General features: G+C 44.5%; 1 protein-coding gene and 1 long non-coding RNA gene across 11 annotated transcripts in view; one reads left to right on the top strand and one right to left on the bottom strand.

The window, feature by feature from the left end:
* Positions 1-22044, bottom strand: part of VTI1A (vesicle transport through interaction with t-SNAREs 1A) — a 381817-nt gene that overhangs the window by 49627 nt on the left and 310146 nt on the right. The gene's annotated exons all lie outside the window — the stretch shown is intronic.
* LOC129636980 (uncharacterized) lies at positions 16522-19774 on the top strand. Its single transcript, XR_008707245.1, has 3 exons — positions 16522-16655; positions 17133-17315; positions 19661-19774. It is a non-coding gene; the product is annotated as an uncharacterized LOC129636980 (long non-coding RNA).

Below are 22044 nucleotides of genomic sequence, written 5' to 3'. Positions count from 1 at the left end.
TTCTAAGGCTGAAGCTCCAATACTTTGGCTACCTGATGCGAAGAGGCGACTCATTAGAAAAGACCCTGTTGCTGGGAAAGATTGAAGGCAGGAGGAGAAGGGGATGACAGAGGACAAGATGGTTGGATGGCATCACCGACTCAATGGACATGAGTTTGAGCAAGCTCTGGGAGATGGTGCAGGACAAATAAGCCTGGCGTGCTGCAGTCCATGGGGTTACAAAGAGTTGGAGATGACACTGAACTGAACTGAATCCATAAAATGGGAACAATATATACTTCATATGGTTAACATGAAAATTAACATGTACATGTACATGGAGTTCTTCTGCTAATATCTGGGACATGAATGACATGTGGTAAATGTTGGCTATTATAGAAAACCTCAGCTGGGAATAAAGGAGAAATATGGACTTACCTTGACATTGTGTTTCCAAAGGTTTGAATGTTTATTCTGAAATAAAGTGCCTGCATTTGAACAAACTATAGGTGAAATTGCTAAATTCATCTTCCATCAAGATCACAACATTATCCAGATCCTCAGTGATCGAAATGCCAGGCATACAAATAAGTTTCAGTTCAGTTCAGTTTAGAATTAAATAATTAATATCAGCAATTCAGAGCCAAAAAAATAATAAATTGTTTGTAACAGAAAAATAGTCCACGAGAAACCTGAAGAAAGAGAAGCCCTTGGCAACATAGCATACTGTATGTGGGGAATGTGCTGTAAAAGCCTGACAGCTTCTATGTCATAGTCATGTTGAAAATATAGGTATTTTTCTCTTTCCAATCTTACCTGTTAGGTGAGTAACCCTTCAGACACCTATTTTCAGATTATTCCAAATCATAAAATGCAGGAAACACAAAAGCATAAACTGATGCAAAGTGGATGCTGGCTGTAGCTGCTGAAGAAGATTTGATTGTTAAAATATTTTCCTAGATGGTCTTTTTTTTTTTTTTTTTAAAGTAGGTGAGCACATGCTAACAGACCAAGGGATAGTCTTTAAAATCCAGCCCAGCTTATCTGAAATGCCTGAAAATTGGGTCTAACTTATATGATAGCATATAGGCTAGTCCTATATGATTGGCCTTGTGAGTGTATATGAGTTTGGAATGACCTGGCCTATGAGGCAAAAAGAGAACACTCTCCCTTATGAAGATGTATTCACAACAGGGTCTTCCCTGTTGTTCAGCTGGTAAAGAATCCGTCTGCCAATGCAAGAAACTCAAGAAACAAGGGTTCAATCCCTGGGTCAGGAAGATCCCTTTGGAGGAGGAAATGGCAACCCAGTCTAGTATTCTTGCCTGGAAAATTCCATGGACAGAGGAGTCTGGCGGGCTATAGTCCATGGGATCGCAGAGTCAAACACAACCGAGTGAACATACATTCACAATAGACTTGTCTTATTGGTAACAGAAAAATCACTGGTCCTTTCACAAGGGTAGTGTTCCTGCCATGCTCTTCTCTGTGTCAAAGTCCAGCCTCCCTTAGAAAGATAAACCCCACAGCCACAGTTTTACAAGTTCCCACATGACTCCTTTTGACTTCTCAGCATTTAGAAAATATACGAATCTATTACTTTCCGTCGTTTATGAATCTGAGATGATTCTGACTAGCCCTGATACTGAGAAGAGTATATAATACCAAAAATATCAGGCCTCCATCCTTGAAAACCTTGAGATGAGTATTGGTAGAATCATCCACATCAGCTCAGATGTGTGTACTCTTTGGTGTGTTCCCTCTTTTTCCCTTTCAAGCTGTGATAAGGCAAATGTGAGGTTTCCACAGCCACCCAAACAAAAACACCTTCTTTGAGAATCTGAAAGCATTCTAAAAATCAACTTAGATTATCATTAGGTTTTTTTCCCCTTAGCATATTTCTTTCCTGTGCCAGGGCTCCTCAACTCTTAGGCCATCTTGATTTGTCAAAAAATGCTTGTATCTCAGGACTGAACTTAAGCAGATCAGACAGAAATTTCTTCATTTGGACCAAAATATGTCCAATGAACAAGTCACTTGGGTCTCCCAGCGAAGGAAGCAGGGGTTCACCTTTGCTCAGAAGTTGTATGTTAATACTGACTAAACTCGCAACAAAAGTTTTTTTTTTTTTTTTCCCAGAAAGACTGCTACCTGCTGGAATTGCTTCTGCTTCTGAACTTTTCATTAATGTGACTCATCCCACAGGTAATTTTTAAAGACTCTCCCAAGTTTTAGTTCATGCCATAGATTTGTCAAGGATTCTTTCAGTAAAATAGGAATGAACAGAAAAACAAAAACAAAAAACAAAACCCAAAACCAAACCTCGGTTCTGTACAGAACAATGAAATTTGCTTAAAAAACAAAGATTCTGTGGAAGATCTGTCTTCAATCTGGATTGGGTCACGTGAGGGTTTGGAGTTATTTGTGGGTCACTGGTTCACGCTGGCACATCTGGGCATCACTCATACAGGATACCGTTCTTCATCAAACGGATGACTGAGGGTAAGAACGGCTCTTGGCTTCAGCAGAACAACATAAACAACTCCTCACAAGTGCCTGTCTTCATGGAGCCCCATGGCTCTTCAATTCAACAACTTGGAAATGATGGCCTTGGTACCTTAGTTAAAAATGAGGTGGTACTTATCCAAGTACTAGTACTTCCAAGTCATGGATCTCAAAGGTCACTTTCCCAGCATAATGTGAGTAACAAGACTATTATGGGACCTGTTACTATCATTGGGATTCCCTGATAGCTCAGTTGGTAAAGAATCCGCCTGCAATGAAGGTAGACCCCGGGTCAATTCCTGGGTCGGGAAGATTCCCTAGAGAAGGGATAGGCGACCCACTCCAGTATTCTTGGGCTTCCCTTTTGGCTCAGCTGGTAAAGAATCCGTCTGAAATGCGGGAGACCTGGGTTTGACCCCTGGGTTGGGAAGATACTTCCTATCTGTTTCTATCAGCATTCTTTCTGTAAGTTAAATGGCAAAACAGGCAACATCTAACGTAACTTCAGCACTTCCTGGGAAAGGACCAGAAGAAAAATGCCAGAATATCCAGAAAACTGAGACCTGTGGGGACTGCATGGAAATGCCAGTGCACTCATGACCTGGGGCCAGGATGGTCCCTTTCCCCACAGGTGATTTTTGTCTCTAGTGGATGAATATCAGACACGGAACTGAAATGTGATAGTTCTCAAGGACTACCAGGGAAAGTGTCTGACCATGAAAATTTTACATTCGGAATAAAATCCTTTTAGTGAAGTCTTATTTTTTTAACCATATAGCCCCAGAGACGGCCTTTATCGCCACACTACTCCATGTCGAAGACTCAAAGGACAGACTTCTGTGTAAGAAAGGGCTGCCCCTATCACGGGAAGAGAAGGCACTTATTTGTCAGCCATCAATTCAGTACCTGGATTGTAGGTCAGGGTCCCGGAGCTTTCTTTAGTGGGCCTGAGAAATCCACCCCACCTAGTGACTCCCACACCACTGGGACACGGTGGGTCTGGGGGAATGAGAGGCTGGTTAGCACCAGCCACATCTGGGAAGCTGGCTTCTGACTTTCTAGTCCTCTGTGCATAGAAACGGGTTTCCACCATGAGACATGGCAAAGATTTTTCAAAAGGCAGAGGAGAGACTGGAATTGACGTGGACTTTGATTTTGCTTTCTGGAATTAAAAAAAACCAGTCACCAGATATGTGAATGTTGGAGTTTTGAACTTCTACCAAAGAGAAAAGAAGCTTTGAAAGATACAAATGGTCTTAAGAAAACGGTTCTGAAAATTAAGTCACTGCAACTCAAGATCTAGAACTGAGAAAATGACAAAAATATGACTTCCTCTGGGGTAATCACTGCTCTTGTTTGGATGGCGGATGTTGAACACATTCTGGGTCATGAGAAGCTGGGGATGGTGCCACTGGCTAGCAGCTCATCAGATGGGCGGCCTGATGGATGGATGGACAGCAGACAGCAGCTGTTTCAGCATCTCTTGGCTCCTAACCATCTTGCTTCTGGGACTCAGCCCAGAACAGAGAGCACTTAGGGCTGAGGTACTGAGGTCCAGGGCCCGTGCTTGCACTCTCTCGCCCCAGTCCTGCCCCTGGGTTCCCTGAGCTTGTAGCAGATGTTAAAAGCTAAAGTTGAGACCTTTAAGCTGTAATGAAGGAGTTCACAGGGTTCAGAATCCCAGGACCCCACCTTGATTCTCCAGCGATCTCCCTGAAAGCTCTGAAACAGTCCTCGGCTCTAACACGGTGCACGCGGCGCGTGCTGAACACGCTGATCTGTCCGTGATTACCCTCGGCTGCTGTAAAACAATCTTACTCCTCGAGCGAATGCCGGCTGCAGCAACAATGCTCTTATTGACTTGTTGCTCTGGCTCTATTTAGTTATTACCCTCGGGGCCACAATCAATAGACTTTGCACCAAGTCAGCCTAATAAATCCCAGGCGCTCACTGGAGATTTGCCAGGAACGGCAAGAAAATCTATGGCAGGGAAACACTTAGAGTGCAAAGAGAGAAAAAGCTTCACTGACAGCTGTATAAATTAATTAACAAGGAACTGTTTATTCTTCTGAAAGATCAGATTGCACATTTATCATTGTTGAAGAAGTCACAGATAGACTATCATAAAGTGATCTGCTGATATTAAAAAACAAACCCCACAAATTTGGATGTACACAAGGAGAGAGACCTACATTCTAGGGTAACTTGCTTCCCTCTTTATTACATTTCCAATTACTCGACTTATAAATTTGCCTTCTAAGCACTGGTTCTGGTCAGTCTATTATTTCCAGCTTATTTGGACTAATGCAGTTGGCCTTGATAATTCTTTAAGCTTGTGGTTGAAACAGTCAACATGGTAAAAATGAAACGTTGATCGTTAACATTGTTGCACTCTGGGATTGGTTGAGTTCCCTCCCCCACCCCAGCCCTGCTGTTAGGAATTTGAATCCTGCTTGTAACGCAACAGTGGAGGGAAAAAATTCTTCAGGTGACAGAAACACTGTTGGTCAAAGTGAATGTCAGGTTATTTCAGATCATTGTGAAAGAATTCTAGAGTAGTTCTCTTCACTTAATAAGCAAATAGTGAGAAGGCTCAGTGGAAAGGAATCCTGGATTCTACTGTTTTGAGACACTTTGAACTAAGCTTGGGCCAGCTTAGGGACAAGACAACCTTCTTCCACAGAGTGAAAACAAAGGTAAGAGAGGAATGTGGCTTTTAGAAGCTTATTTGCTACTGTAGTGAGTGGTACTTTCTAGCCTCCTTATATAGAACCTTCCTTTGATTCTAACTCTGTCCATGCTACATAGAACTGGTAGCTTGATGAGAGAAGAGAGAGGAGAAAAACAACTCTTTCTAAATGTTAAGCAATTTCAGTTTTTAAATTCCAGGATGGGAGTGTTAGAAACTGTCCTTAAACAGAATCACAAGATCCAACCTCAAATATCACTCAGCAGATTGGCCAACACAAGGCACTGAAACAGGCATTGACTGGCTGTGACACAGGCGTCATTGTTCCCAGGCGTGGAAAGCTTATTTCATTGCCCCGGTCTAGCCTGGGATATGTCAGCCCTGCTGCCTGTTAACACACTCCTGTGAACATAAAAGGGCACAGCCATCCCCCCCAACACGCACCCTTTAACTTGACAGGCCCTCAGGAGTGGGGCGCCTACAGGCACACACGTGAAACCCGTTTTATTGTGGGACTGCTAATTGTGTTGTCCCAATAATTTATTGCCTCTTATAAATGGTTTCCAGGTAATAAGAGTTAATTGACTCAAGAGACTTTCATCCATTGCAATTATCTCCTAATATTATACATTAGGCTGGTGCACTTTCTATTAATCAGGTCAAATGTATCACTTGAATAAGTGCATACAAAAATGGTTGAACTTGAAATCATCACCCCAAACTTATTTCTAAACACGCTCCCATAAAGTTGTTCATTAATTTGCCACCCCGAGCATGACTTGGCCTTAAACATGGAGGTTGTCAGAAGCACAGGCCTCCAGGGTTTACCTACGTTACTCCCATCTCACATGCCATGAGCAGACAGAGGCGCAAAGTGGGGAATGGTGGTCCCAGGAAGCACCCCCACCCTGCCATAGTCAGTGGCAGAAGCAGGTCTGGGTCACAGATGTCCCAGCATCTTTTTCTGGCATTTGAAGTTTCAGCTGAAATAGAACATACCTATGGGAAGGACCTTTGTCAAAATGGAGAAGCAGAGAACTTCTAGCTTTTGCGCCTCTGCCTCAAAGCCTATTTATGCTTCTGACCCCCTGCCACCACTACCATCAAATAGCTCCTGAGCTGCTCCTCTGATGCTCTCAACTCCGGACCTGAACAGTCAGCCTTTTTTGAGACACCTTCTCCAACACCCTCCATATCAAAATGGAGTTCCAGGCTGCATGGCTTCAGGACACAACGGCAGGTACCTAAGCTCTGCCACTACACTACACAGCCGCACCTCGTCACGCCACTCTGTGTCTGAGACAGTTGTCTCTTTGAGCCAAGGGAGGGCATTGGACAGAAGACCTAAGGGCCCTTCCTCTAGCTCTAACATCCTATGACTTACACCAGCGTCTCCTTGTGGGTTCTGGCACCTCTTCACGTTGGCACAGCTCTTCTTACTGCTCCGAGTCTTCACATCCACTAGCTCTCCGCTGCCCATGCCAGGTAAGATGTGAGATGCTGGCCATGATACTGTGCCTTAGCCCAAGAGTAGGGCACCACTAGAAGAAATGTCAGGCCCGGGGGGAAAAATCTTCAGAATTCACACTCTGAAGATCCCTCTTGGCCCTCTTTTCCAATATTTAGGCTCTGCTGGATGGGTGCTCAGTCCAATGGCTGCAAGTTTTCTTTCCAATCAGCTGGGCACCAGGGGTGCTACTCACAACGCTAAGATGGGTTGAGCCTGAGCACCTTCCAGGTACACCCTCAGCTCACTTGAGGTGTGTCCAACTGTCCTCTTTTTCTAAGACTTCCTGGGGTTAGTGTCTTAGAAGAGCATCAGGGGTAGAACAGCATAGTTTGTGGGTAGGTTTGTGCCTCTGGAATTGGCTATTGTATGGGATTCTACTATTTTGACTTGTATGATCTGGAGTAGCAGACAATGGGCTTCCCTGGTGGCTCAGTGGTAGAGTATGCCTGCCAACCAGGAGATGCAGGCTTGATCCCTGGTCAGGAAGATCCCCTGGAGAAGGAGATGGCAATCCATGCCAGTATTCTTGCTTGGGAAATCCCATGGACAGAGAAGCCTGGCAGGCTATAGTCATGGGGTCACAAAAAAGTCAGACATGACTTAGTGACTAAACAGCAATGGCAGACACACAGTTTAACACATAGTAAGATCAATAGTGGAAGAGGGGCTGGACGTGTGATGAGAGCGAACACATGCACCAAAGCACGTGTGTGTCAACCGGACAGTAGGCACTCTGTGCTTCCCCATACCTGGGAATGCTTTCTTGAACTTATTCACTAACACTGGGAACTTGGTGTCAATAGCCCACTGTAGAGATGAGAAAACTAAGGCCAGAGATGTTAATGACTCATCTAAAGTCACTGCTGCTGCTAAGTCGCTTCAGTCGTGTCCGACTCTGTGCGACCCCATAGACGGCAGCCCACCAGGCTCCCCCGTCTCTGGGATTCTCCAGGCAAGAACACTGGAGTGCGTTGCCATTTCCTTCTCCAATGCAGGAAAGTGAAAAGTGAAAGTGAAGTCGCTCAGTCATGTCCGACTCTTCGCGACCCCATGGACTGCAGCCCACCAGGCTCCTCTGTCCATGGGATTTTCCAGGCAAGAGTACTGGAGTGGGGTGCCATTGCCTTCTCCATCTAAAGTCACAAGGGTGACCAAGAATCAGCTTCTAGTCTTTTGACAAAGAGGTCAATTCTGTTTCTATTATACCCTACTTCTGCCCCAAAGGCTCAGAGATGGCAGTTAGGTAAGAGACAAGTACAAGTTATGGTGATTAAATCACTACCCTATTGGTCATTATTTCATTAACTTAACAGGCACACTTGATGAGCTTTGGAGTTACAGTTCATGGCTTGCAGACTAGAGCCTCGACGTGGCTGAGGTGCCCCTCCCATTGTGAAAGTTGATTCTTCCCATCCTGCTCCTATTGGCTAGAGGGCTCCCAAGGTGGACTGGGTTGAAGTATGTCTTAGTGGATGACCACATCACTTCATAGTTCTTTCTCTTCCTCTAAACATGCTTGTATAACTGAACATCCACATGCAAAAAAAGAGAGAGTTGGGTCCTTATCTCACACCATATATAAGGATTAACTTGAAGTGCATCAGAAACCTAAATGCCAGAGCCCAAACTATAAAATTCTTAGAAGAAAACACAGGAGTTAATCTTTGTGACCTTGGATTTAGAATACGACACTAAAAGCACAAGTAACAAAAGAAAATAGGTAAATTGTATATTATCAAAATTAAAAACCTTTGTGCTTCAAAGGACACGATTCAGAAAGTGAAAAGACAATCCACTGAGTGGAAAAAGATGCAAATTATATAGTTGATAGGAAACTTGTATCTAGACCTTATAAAGAATGCTTACAACTCTATAAGAAAAAGACAACACAGCTGAAAAATGGGCAAAGAATCTGAGTAGACATTTCTCCTAAGAAGATATAAACTAATGAGTACAGAATAAGATGCTCAACATCATTAGTCATCAGGGAAATGCAAATCAAAACCATAGTGAGATACCACTTCACACTCATGAGTATGGCTAGAAGCTAAAAGGCAGATAAAAACAAGTGTTGATGAGAATGTGGCAAAATCAAAACCCTTCTACACTGCTGGTGGGAACATAACATGGTACAGCTGCTTTGGAAAACAATTTGACAGTTAAGTTAAACACGGAGTTACCACTTGACTCAATAATTCTGCTCCTAGGTTTATACCCAAGAGAAATGAAAACATATGTCCACACAGAAACTTGAACATGAATGTTCATGGCAGCATGATTCGCTGTAGCTAAAATGTGGAAACAACCCAAATGCCCATCAACTGATGCATGGCTAAATAAAATGTGGTATGCTATTTGTCCATAAAAAGGAATGGAGCTCTGATACGTACTACAAGCTGGATAAACCTTGAGAACATTATGCTAAGTGAAAGAAGCCAGCCACAAAGACTCACATATTATATGATTCCATTTATATGAAATGTCCAGAATAGGTAAACCTATAGAGAAAGTGGATTAGTGGTGGCCTGGGGCTGGGAGGATTGGCTACACATTCTGGGGTTTCTTTTTGAGTTGATGATGATGGTCTGAAATCTACTGTGACGATGTTTGCACAAATCTGTGAAGAGTCTAAAAACCATTAAATTACGTACTTTAAATGGGTGAACTGAAGGGCACGTGAATTATATCTATATAAAACTCTACCCAACCCCCCTGAAGCAACCCAAACCACAACTGTTTTAGGAGCTGCTCCTGTGCCGCGGCCGCTTTGCTGTGTGGTGGGGAAACTCTCCCCCACACTCCCATCTCAGATGCCCGCTTCACAGTCGGCCTCCTCCATCCATCACAGGAGGAGCACCAGTGATGAGAACTGCGCATGCGCAGCCCCATTGTTACGTGCTGGGCAGAATCTCCCCCGTTCAGTTCTTTAATCGCTCTCCAAGATACGGCCCATTCTATATGTTGTCTATATTTAGCCACTAAGTCGTGTCCGACAATTTTGCGACCCCCTCCATGAACTGTAGCCCACCAGGCTCCTCTGTCCCTAGGGATTCTCCAAGCAAGACCCAGGGATTGAACCTGTGTCTCCTGCATCAGCAGGCAGATTCTTTATCACTGAGCCAGCAGGGAAGCCCCGGCACCATTCTTATCTCCATTGAAACATAAAGAGGGACTTCCCTGGTGGTCCACACTACCACTGCAGGGGGCGAAGGGTCCATCCTTGGTGGAAGAACTAAGATACCACATGCTGCATAGCACGACCAAAAACAAAGAAACATGAAGAAACAGAAGGAGATTAGGTAAGTCATCCAAGGTCACACAGCTAATAAGTGGCAGGTTGTGAATTTTTGAAGTCAGGGTTCTCTGATTCCAGAATCCAGGCACATGTGAGCCTGAGTTACATCAGTGTGTGGGACACGGCACTGGAAAAGGGGGCCAGTGTGTTCATGGAGGCTCTACCCCACACCCCACCCCACCCCACCCCCTGGGGCCTGGGGAATCTGGGAGGCTTCTCCATTCTCCATTCCAAAGTGTTCCCCGGGCGAGTCAGCAACTATCCTATCCAACCTATTTCTAAAACAAATAATTTTAAATGGGGTGCGTATGTGTGCAGGGGGTGGGGGGTGGGTAGAGGTTACTTTTTTCCCCCACAGCTGACACTTTGTACCCCATCTTTACACCTATTTGTTTCTGAAAACCAATTTATTTGTGGTTAGGAAGAAACACTGTATTTTAAGGAGGTATTTCTATAAACTTGCGACAGAAGTAGAATGTTACGACATTTAATGATGGAATTAATTTTATAAAAAAAAAGTTTGGAATTAATTACTCTTGTTCATGACGCTGCATCTTTTAGCCAAATTTTTGTTTTTACGTCAAACTGGAGCACTTGCTAAACAACTTGAACGCCCTGAGGCAGCGCTTACCTCTGTCATGAACTGGCGGCGTGACTGCAGGCCCGTCACTGGCCCTCTCTGGGCCCAGCACCCTGTCGGCTTCCAATAACTGTTTGTGGAATATAATTATTCAACACGTAATAGAGGTGGGCTGGACCAGATCAGAGTTGCCAACTGGCAGTCTATGGCCAGATACCACCTGCCAGATGTGTTGGTTTTTTATTTTTCAAAACAATTTCTTGCCAATATTAATGAACACGGAGATGTTTAATCCAGAAATCAGGCACTCTGGAAAAGCTGGAAGGGCTGATGTCAGCAGGCCCACGCATGCTAAGTTGCTTCAGTCATGTCTGACTCTTTTCGAACCCATGGACCGTAGCCCATCAGGCTCCTCTATCCATGGGATTCTCTAGGCAAGAATACTGGAGTGGGCTGTGTGCCCTCCTCCAAGGGATCTTCCAGACCCAGAGATCAAACCCACGTCTCTTATTTCTCCTGCACTGGCAGGCAGGTTCTTAACCACTTGCACCACCTGAGAAGTGCCAGCAGGCCCACAATCCCCCACAGAAGCCATGCAGTGGGTTCTGAGGAGCTCCTGCAGTAGGGCGCTCATGCTCCAGTTTTTATCACCACCTGGCTTGTTTTGGGCTTCCCAGGTGTCGCTAGTGGTAAAGAACCCACCTGCCAATGCAGAAGCCATACGGGATATGGGTTCGATCCTGGGGTAAGGAAGTTCCCCTAGAGGAGGGCATGGCAACCTACTCTACTATTTTTGCCTGGAGAATCCCATGGACAGAGGAGCCTGGAGGACTATAGTCCACGGGTTTGCAAAGAGTCAGACACGACTGAAGTGACTTAGCACGCATACATCTGGCTTATTTCACTCAGCTGTGGTATCTATCTGGTCCCATGGGCATCTGAATCTGACACCTTTGAAATGGACGGTTTCCCAGGTTTTCCTACTTGCTCTCACAGGTATGCCCTAAGCTTTGTCATGTTCCAATGGGAAAGTAAAAGAGGGGTGAGCCACCTGGACCTGCCTGGATACCTTTCCAAATGCCATGCAGAGCTACAGGATGGGGAGATGGGTGCCAATGTCACTAGGCAAGAAAACCCCCCGTGAATACCACTTGGGTTCTCCTACTTGACACCATACCTACACCGAATCTACATGAGATACCTGGAGGGCATTTAACCTTTACCACTGCTCTAGCTTGCCCAAGATCAACAACTCATGGATGGGGTACTTCTGGATATAAACTAGGAGCCTATTGTTGGCAAGTCTAGCTTGCTAAAGACTTAAGATGGAGAAATTCCATGATTTCACCTAACATCCCCAATGAACCTGGACTCCAAGTCAACTGGTTTTCTTCCTTATGAGAATGGGAAACAAACAGACTTTGCAAATTAAATGACAAAGCCTCCCTGACACCATCAGAGGAAGTACAAGTCCTCCCATGCACATGATGGGTTCACTTCCTGGTTAGTGTTCACCTTATAACGAGTGCCATCCACCCCCACCAGATGGCAGCACTTTGTATGGGGCGCAGGTAAGGCTTGGGTTCTGGGTTCTAAAGTCTGCAGAGCTGTGGTGGTGAGCTGGATTTCCATCTAACTTGTGGATATAATTAATTGCAAATTTTAGCTCTCCCTAATTCACACAGAAATTTGGACCATGCATTTTTTCTTTTCTTTTCTACTCCTCCCAGTTTTTCTTTTAAGAAATGAGTAATTGTCAGCCCTGACAATTCTGTCAGGCCAGAATTACTTCTTAACATGACTGGCTTTTTTGTTCATAACTTTTTATTGGAAATACTTCCAAACTTAACAGAAAAGTTGCAAGAATAATACATCCTTTACCTAGATTTACTGGTTGTTATTATTTTGCTCCATATGTTTTACCATTCTCTTTCTCTCTGCATAAATGCCTATTTCACTGGAAACCATCTGAGAATCAGGTGCAAACATGATGCCACTTTATTACCATAAGACACTGACCAAAATCAGAAGTTTAGCAATGATATAATACTAACGTCAAATTCACAGTCTGCACGTCAATTCTGCCATTTGTCTTAATAATGTTCTTTACAGATTCCCCCCCACTCCACCCCCACCCCTGTTCCCAAATTCAGTCAGGGATCACACATGGCATTGTCATCTAGTTTTCTAGTCGTCTTTGGTCTCCTTTAATCTGAAATCCTAAAGGGGCTTCCCTGATGGCCCAGTAGGTAAAGAATCTGCCTTCAGTGCAAGAGACACAGGAGACATGGGTTCCATCCCTGGGTGAGAAATATCCCTCGTAGGAGGAAATGGAAACCCACCCCAGTATTTTTGCCTTGGAAATCCCATGGACGGAGGAGCCTGGTGAGCTATAGTCCAAAGGTTCACAAACAGTCAGACACGACTGAGCACAAAAGAAATCTGAAATCCTAATGTGGTTTTAAAGAGGCTTGCTCGGTGGCACCAGAGAACCTGAAGAGACAGAGGTAGAGGGTGAAAACATGCAAAAAAAAAAAAGCAAAAAATCCCCCACTGAGGGGGTAGGCTGGGAGCTGGTCAGTGTGTGAATACCAAATGCCCCCTCCAGCTTCAGTAGTGGCTCCGCGAATTACATCATATGCTTAAAGTTGAGTAGGCAAGACTTGCAAAGTTAAGGGTCTTCTGTTTTGGTCTTTTCTCCCAGAGACAACGACCGCGTCCTGTTCTAACCACCCTAAGTCTCTCCAGAAAGATCTTTGTGGAGCTGTAATTACATTTCCAGGGTGGGAGAACAGCTTCCCCCCCTGCCCCGTGTCTCACAAAGCATCTAAATCATTCCATTATAGCACAACAATGGAGTCTCACACTCGTCAAGCAATTTGTTTTATTTATGGAAATCACTTCATTCTCTTTTCAAATATCTGCAGGGAGCTGCGAGCCACTGCAGGTCAAAATAGGATGCGGAAGCCCTTGGGTAGGGACAGAGAGATGCTGAGGGAGGCCTGGCTTGTCTTGGAGGTCACCTGTCACAGGAGTGTGGGGTGGAGGAAGAGGCTGGGGCACAGAAGTCCCAGGAAAGGGACCAGGATGCAAGGGGGGAAGTGACAGGTGTCATGCTCTTGAGACACAGGGCCTCATGGCTCATGGCACAAAGCACGGGCCACTGGGAGCGAGCAGCACACCAAAGGAAACCACACCCTCACCCTACCAGACATCTACAGCTGCCCTGTGCGCCACTGCTCTGCTGGATTCAGCCCAAAAGAGAAACAGTCACCAGACACCTCGAGTCTCCCTGCCCCCCAGGTGCCTGATGACAAGATGGGTCCTGGGTGCCTAGAATGTTCTGGGCTTTACACTATCTCAACGTGTCTTGTATGGAGTTAGGGTTTAAAACAAGCTGGTTTTTCCCATTCATCTTCAGATTTTTTTTAATTATAATTTTTTCATAATGGGAGGGTACAGAGAAACAGGAAAGAAGGCAGGAAGAAAGGCAGGGAGGCAGGCAGGCCTCTGAGTTGAATACCCTTGAACAAACTGGGGATTTGAATCCAGATGGTCTGGGCACAGAGTTCCTACTCTTGACCATTGGGCTATCCTGCCTCCCCAAGTCCTAACTTTGACAAACTTTAATTTGAGGGTGGCAAACCCTAACTGCACACTCGATTCCTAAAAGAAAATAAATGCCTCTTCAGTGCTGAGTACAAAGTAGAAGCTCTCAGATTAAAAGCACAATAGAGAAATTATTCTAACGTGTTGTCCTAGCCCTGAAGACAGGGAGGCATAAATCATAACACTGTGGATTATGCTGGAACAACCGGAGTGAACACCCTCAAATATTCAATTCATTAATATAATATATATTGGCTTCCCTAGTGCCTCAGTGGCAAAGCATCTGCCTTCAATGCAGGAGATGTAGGTTCAGTCCCTAGGTCAGGAAAATCCCCTCGAGAAGGAGATGGCAACCCACTCTAGTATTCTTGCCTGGGAATTCCCATGGATGGAAGAGCCACAGTCCATGTGTCCATAGAGAGTCAAATACGACTTAGCAACTAAACAACAATAACAATACATACGAACGCTGTTAGTAACTATAATTTCAAAATAATGCAAAAATTCATCAATTGGCATGTGTATAAACAAACTGTGGTACATTCATAACACCAAGTACCATACAACCCATAAAAATGGTGATGCGGATGAATTAACTGGTATGGAACAATGATCACCATCTGCAGTAAAGTAAAAAAAGTTCAACTTAATTAAAAATTATATGTGTTTGTAGCAGGAGAAAATCGTCAAGGCATATATTTGGCAAAAGGTTACTCATGGTGTGATTTTTAAGCCTCCTATAATTTTCTAACCTTTTCTACTACATTAATCCATATAATATAAAAACTTAGAATATAACATTTTAAATACCAAGTTTAGCTTAAGGAAAGTATAACTGGGAAGGTAAAGCAGTACTATAAAAACAAAACCAACAAAAGATAATTCTCGAAATAGGTTTCTTTTGCATTATTCACCACTTTGGATCAACCATGCCTCAAGTCTTCTCCATTCCCACAGACAATCAAGAATTGCCTGCAGCTGGCTACGATGACCGACACGTCAAGTTCTACAGGAACTGATTGGGATTAAGTAGCTGGTGACTGATAGCATGCACGCAAACTGCATCCAAGAATTTCTGGCACAGAAGAGAAAAATCTCTAACCTTAACTAAGAATTCGTGAGGGTGCCGTGTGTATCCCCAGTGCTGCAGGTTGGGCACTGGTCTACTGGGAATGATTCAATAACTCCCAGGGATGCTGCAGACATGGTTACTGGCAGGTATAACTGCAGCTTTAAAAAAAAAAAACAACAAAAAACCTTTCCTTCCATCTTTCCCTTCATCTCTTCCTGGAACCATACACATTCTTAGCATGTTGCTTCCCAAAAAGGGTGCTACGGTATGTCAGAAGAATAAACCATTGAGGGGAGCGTCAAGACCACTGCACAGGCGTCTGATTGGCATCCAGTTCATTACATGTTCTTGGTGTAATATGGCAGGAGGTATTGAGAGTAAAGGGCTTACCAGGTGGCAACAGTGGTAAAGAACCCATCTGCCACTGCAGGGGATGTAGGAGATGCAGGTTTGATTCCTGGGCGGGGAACATCCCCTGGTGGAAGGCATGGCAGCCCACTCCAGTATTCTTGCCTAGAGAATCTCATGGACAGAAGAGCTTGGAGGACTACAGTCCACAGGGTCGCAAAGAGTCTGACACGACTGAAGCGATTTAGGACGCACACACGCATGGAGAGTAGAAACATCAGGCTAGAGGTTAAAAGCAGAAACGTAATGACCTTGTGGCATATTTTCATGAAACAACGCCTGAGAGCTGAAATTGAGATGAGCTTTAAGCATAAGATAGTTTCTAAACAAAGACAACTTATATCAACATAAGGCACAAAATTCCCAGTCACAGGGCTCTGAAGTTCCGTAACTCAGTGAAGCAGTATCCTACCTGCCAGCAGGCCATTCAGTTCACTTCTTAGATACAAATCGGGGCAACCTGCTCTTAGTATCAATACAAACAGGTGGGAAAGAAGCAAGAACTCAACTCGACCTCATCACTTGAGCACAGGTGGGATGCATAAAATCATGCTCTGACTTGAGGCTTGGAGCAAAGGCCAGTGGGACGTTTAAAGTCCACCAGAGGCCAGAAGCTTAGTCATTCACCCTCCAGTAACCAAAGTGGCACCGCTAATGGGTTTTTGAGTCTGGTGCCAAGTGGCAGGGGCTTCTGGGTCTGAGTTTGAGGCGCCCAAGGGTGGGAGGTTATGCAAAATGCCCTCCAGCTGTGACTGTTTTAAAAAAATTTTTTAAACTAGCCTTCCCCTAGATTGTTTGGCTGTGATAAGCTGGATCAGTAACATTTAAATATCTCGATCCACTTCATGTGTGTGAGACCTGATTCTGAACTCTAAACGGCCCTGCTCTCCAGGCCCAGCACTCACATCAATTCTGGGTAGCAGCCGGGAGAGAAAAGCAGCCACGCTGTCAAGTGAAAATGTTCATTTTCAGGCAATGATAGCCTTGTATTCATCAGCTTGATTCCAGGTAGATATTAATGAGAAATTGGTATATTGAGCGCTAATGACTGCATATCCTTTGCATAATTGCAATGACCTGAAGTGCTTTCAAAATGCCAAATTAGCTGATTAAAATTAGTCTGTGGAAGTTATAATATCCCAGTTCACATCTCCTACCCAAATACAGTCGCAGAACTATGTTTAAAGATGGATTTAGAGAAGACAAACAGTGCTCGGTGCCTGATCCAGAGCCAAAGTCATTGCAAACTCACTTTTAAAAGCTTTCACTATGGCTCCTATCCCAATTCGTAGGAATCTTTCTGCTTCCTGTTTCTGGATCGCTATCTGCTTTCTGTTTCCAAGTGGTGGGGCGGGAGGGGAGGGAAAGTTCTCAGCCTAGCTTTGTCTAACTTCATGTCTGATTTCACTTTTTGGGTCTTTTTTGGCCACTGCCATTACACCTTGCTGCTGGATTGCACCCGGATCACTGACTGAGGCACGCTAGGCTCTACCGCCCTTGAGAGCGTAACTACGGAGCACGTGCCTGCAGCCCTTAAAGCCACGTGAAACGAGCCCCGCCGCATCCACACTAGCAGTGGTGGGCTACCCTCAGCTGAAATCACATAACCTACCCAGCACCCAAAGTTTTCAATCCTTTTTCTGTATGAGAGACTTTAAAGAAAATCTGGTCAGTAAAACTGTGACGCACCTAAAGTAACAACTGTCAAAGACAAGCCATTTAACTTCTTTGGGGAGGAAGGCAGGAAAAAGTGTAAATACTGTCCAGGCCTGCAGTAAATCAGTTCATTGTAAAAGGGTTTATTGAGATCACAGAGTAGATTCCCAGAGAAAGAAGTAAGATAGTTCCTTGGAGCATGGATGAAATTGTTACACGTGCAGATACCCACTTGTAGAGAACTATATACATGTATATACGTAATCAATTTAATTCATATATACCTATGGAGAGAAAGAGAGAGAGCAAAGATGAAGGATAAAGAGGAAGGAAGGAGAAGGGACGAGGCGAGGGGAGGAGGAGAGAAAAAGGGGGAAGGAGAAGGGAGACAGCAACCAACCATCAATGGTAATAAATACAGCAACAGAATCAACAGTTTCAAAACTCAATTGTGCAGAATCTAACTTATTTTTCTAGCTTATAGGATTAAAACTGGATTTCAACCTAGAGGTTAACACGTTGCACTGACATTAAGAATAATGTCAGGCTGTGTAAATATTTTTCCAAAGAATATGTGGCATTATTAGGGAGAGTAAGACATGACCGTTATGTTTAAGGAAAGAAAGCCTTTATTTGTTCCCTACACAATCATAACTCAATCAACCAAACAAGGCTGCCCCCCTTCACCCTCGAGCCACCACTAAAATGGAAGTTTTGTGTAAGCTCCTTGTTTGTACAAAAGCCTGACAATATAGTCTTGAGGAGTAATCTGAAAGCTGTTAGACCAAAATTAAAACAGATCTTACTGGTAGATCTGGGTTTTTAAGACAGCTCTGTTTAAGAGGGCCATGCTGATTATCCCAGGAGAGAAGCCCCACACAATCAAGGGTGATCACTTCAGCAAACATGGGCATGGCATTATAATTTTCTAGTTCTCACCTTATAGCAGAGCAAAGATCTCACAATCACTTAGTGAAAAAAGCAGCAGACTCCTCAAGACTTACAGTCCTGGTATACATAAACCTGGGTATGAGGCTGGCTTTATATTTTTTTAAACTTAAAAGTAAGAAAGAAAATTTTATGCTCACAAGTGAAATGGGTTTTTGTTGTTGCTTAGTCACTAAGTCATGTCCAACTCTTTGTGACCCTGTTAACTGTAGCCCACCTGGCTCCTCTGCTCATGTTACTCTCCAGGCAAGAACACTGGAGTGGGTTGCTCTTTCCTTCTCCAGTGGATTTTCCTAACCCAGGGATTGAACCTGGGTCTCCTTCATTGCAGGTGGGCTCTTTACTGCCTGAGCCACCAGGGAAGCCCAATTCAGGATGTGGGTTTACCAGTTACCAAAATAGAGCAGGACTGACAAGGGAGGGTGTGGTGTCCTACTTTTGCATTCTTAAATCAAATGGGAACTTAATCAATATCATGGATTGACAAACATCTGGATTGTTCCCAACTTTATGCATTTTCTTAAAATCTCATCTCGATCTGTGTCCCAGCACACACTTACTGATAACCAACACACCACAAACATAATGTATCCTGGTGGTCTTGATATCACGTTTTGAAATTTTAGGATGGAATGATTGAAACTGTCAAATGTCTATGCCTACCTCCTTGAATTCCACGTCTCCCTGAGAAATTCTGCGTATTTTCATTGTCTGTATCTATAGCTTCATGATTCCCCATTTTTATTTGTTTCTTTTCAATTCAGGCTTAGAAGACGCCAGTATTCCCTACACTGCTCTCCACGTCCATTTCTCTGTTTTGTTAGGTTACAGCACTCACCTTCAATCACCAAGCACTCTGAGAAGAGAGTGCTTCCCTCATAGCTCAGTTGGCAAAGAATACGCCTGCAATGCAGGAGACCCTGGTTCGATTCTTGGGTTGGGAAGATCCTCTGGAGGAGGGATAGGCTACCCACTCCAGTATTCTTGGGCTTCCCTTGTGGCTCAGCTGGTAAAGAATCCGCCTGCAATGCTGGAGACCCGGGTTCGATCCCTGGGTTGGGAAGATCCCCTAGAGAAGGGAAAGGCTACCCACTCCGGTATTCTGGCCTTGAGAATTTCATGGACTGTATAGTCCATGGGGTTGCAAAGGGTCAGACACGACTGAGCGACTTTCACTGAGAAGAGACAGGGTTGCCTGGACCCTGGAAATGCACCCTGACTCTTCCGATCTGGGTGGCCTTGGAGTGTTGGGACAGTGAGGAAACTGGGCGCCATTCGTGGCAATGAGAATTTGGGGTTAGGGGTGGGAGATGGACAGGTGGGAGCTTCTGTGGGTGTAGAGAAGCATGCAGTTTCTTTGAATCTGCTTCTTGAATCAATAAAACAAAATTCTTTCCTACTTTGTGTAGGTGTTCTGGTTGACTGGGAGGATTCCCTGAATTCAAATGACTCTTTGCAAGCTTGAGACTGGAGAAAAGAAGCCTTTTTGAGACGTGTTTTGCAGCTGAACTGTGTCCGTTGTCTGTTTCCAACAAAAATACTTTCTAACACAGTGTCACTAAGCGTTGGTTCAGCAGTGCATGTGAATGGACTTAATACGCTAGGGGAAATAAGAAATGGATTCTATTAAGTTTATTAGCAGCTAAAAACACGATACTTCAACAGTGGGAGGAAAGTGATCCACCCACACAATTTGAGTGGAATGAACATTTGGCTTTAACTACAGCTAATATGTGAAACCTAAAACCTAGTTTTCCATCTAAAGACCTTTGGGGTCCATTTTTACACTACCTTGATCAAACCAGGAATTAAAGTTCAAGCTGGCTCTCCAGTCCTGAAGGGGGCTGGTGTTTCTCCAGTCACACCTCTCTGCATCAGCATTTCCTTAGGCTTATCTTTCCCTCCCACCTTAGCTTAACTTGGCTTCCAACCAAGGATGCATTTCTACCAATCAGATGCCCCAGCTCCCCTGCCATAGCCAGGAGGCCCAGGGAAGTGGAGTGGGCAACAGCGCTTCCGTGGGAGCCTCTCGCGGGAGGGTCACTGATCTCTAAGGCCACTCTTACAAACAAGGTCTCATTGGTGAGCTCAGCACCAGCCAAGAAAGACTAAAGGCTAAGCCAGGAGGCCTATGGACTGCTCAGGTTTTAAAAAGAAAGGATATATATGAAAAAATGTGCATGTGTGTGTGCTAAGTCGCTTTAGTTGTGTCCGATTCTTTGTGACCCCATGGACCCCAGAGGCTGCCAGAATCCTCTGTCCATGGGATTCTCCAGGCAAGAATACTGGAGTGGGTTGCCAGGCCCTCCTCCAGGGGATCTTCCTGACCCAGGGATTGAACCCATGACTCTATGTTTCCTGCATTGGCAGGCGGGCTCTACACCGCTAGTGCCACCTGGGAAGCCCGCGTATGAAAAATAACAGCTACCAAAAATGTTCATGGGATGTTGGCTCTGAGTTGGGGTCTTAAGCACTTCATTTCACCCCCACAACTACTCTTGGAGGGATCTCCTATCATTATCTTCCTTTTACAGAAGAGGGGGAGACTGGCATAGGACACAAAAGTGGTGAAGGCAAGCCCAGGGGCCGAGCCCATACATTTCTGACAGGAGCCCTCCCTCTTGGCCACTGTGTGTCCAGCATCACGGATGCAGCCAGCGTCCTCCTGCCTCGTTGAGTCACTAAGCCCCTTGCACTGGAATTACCTTGATGTGCATTTAAAAACTGCAGATTCCCAGACCCCCCCCCCCCCACAGGTTTTGATTTGGCAGGTGTGGGATGGGGCTCAGGAATCGGGCTTTCCAACCCACACCCTGGGGTGATTCTGAAGCAGAGAAATGTTTGTCGACTCTGGAACTAGGGATGTAGTGGAGATATGGGTGACCAGTCTGCCGGGACTGAGCTGGAGAAAAAAAAGGGGTGTTCCTTCCAGATGCTCAGAAGAAAGTACAACGAGGGGTTTTGAGACAATCCACAGTATTATAAGACTTTAAAAATGAGACCATCTGGGCTTCAGTGGCTCAGTGGTAAAGAATCCGCCTGCCAATGCAAGGGACACAGTCTCAATTCCTGGTCTGGGAGGATACCACATGCTGCAGGGCAACTAAACCCCACGTGCCACAACTATACAGCTAGTGCTCTCGAGTCCTGGAGCCACAACTACTGAAGCCCACGTGACCTGGAGCCTGTGCTCCATAACAAGAGAAGCCACTGGAATGAGAAGCCCATGTACAGTAACTGGAGTGTAATTCCCACTCACCACAACTAGAAAAACCCCGTGCAGCAACAGAGACTCACACAGCCAAAATAAACAAATTAATAAAATTGTTAAAAAAAAAAGAGAGAGACCATCCTAGTTCAAGTCACACCTTCTCTATGAGCCTTCCTGCTTGTGCTAATCCCCAGCGAATAACCTGTTTTCCAGATTTACTCAGCTCCAGTGTGAGGCCCACACTTTCTGTTTTGTTTTATACAACTTTCCTTGATTTTACAGGTGGTTACTGTATAAACACTATTTGAAAATAACTGTTTGGATATGAAATAAATGACAATTGTTATATACAAAGATGCTCAGGGCAGTATTATGTATAACGGTGAAGAACCATAGACAAATAAAACATCCAGTAGTATAATCAGTTAAACTGTGCAGATATTCTAAAACAGTGATTTGAAGCATGGTCAGTGATATGGAAAATGCTCACATTATGTCAAGTGGAAAAATAATTCTATTTCTTTGATTTTGTATAAAAGCAAAAATGGAAACAAAAGATTGGAAGAGGATATATCTAAAGGT

Source organism: Bubalus kerabau, chromosome 22, assembly GCF_029407905.1.
Source record: "Bubalus kerabau isolate K-KA32 ecotype Philippines breed swamp buffalo chromosome 22, PCC_UOA_SB_1v2, whole genome shotgun sequence".
Lineage (NCBI taxonomy): Eukaryota > Metazoa > Chordata > Mammalia > Artiodactyla > Bovidae > Bubalus > Bubalus kerabau.
This window is presented reverse-complemented; position numbering and strand designations above follow the sequence as displayed.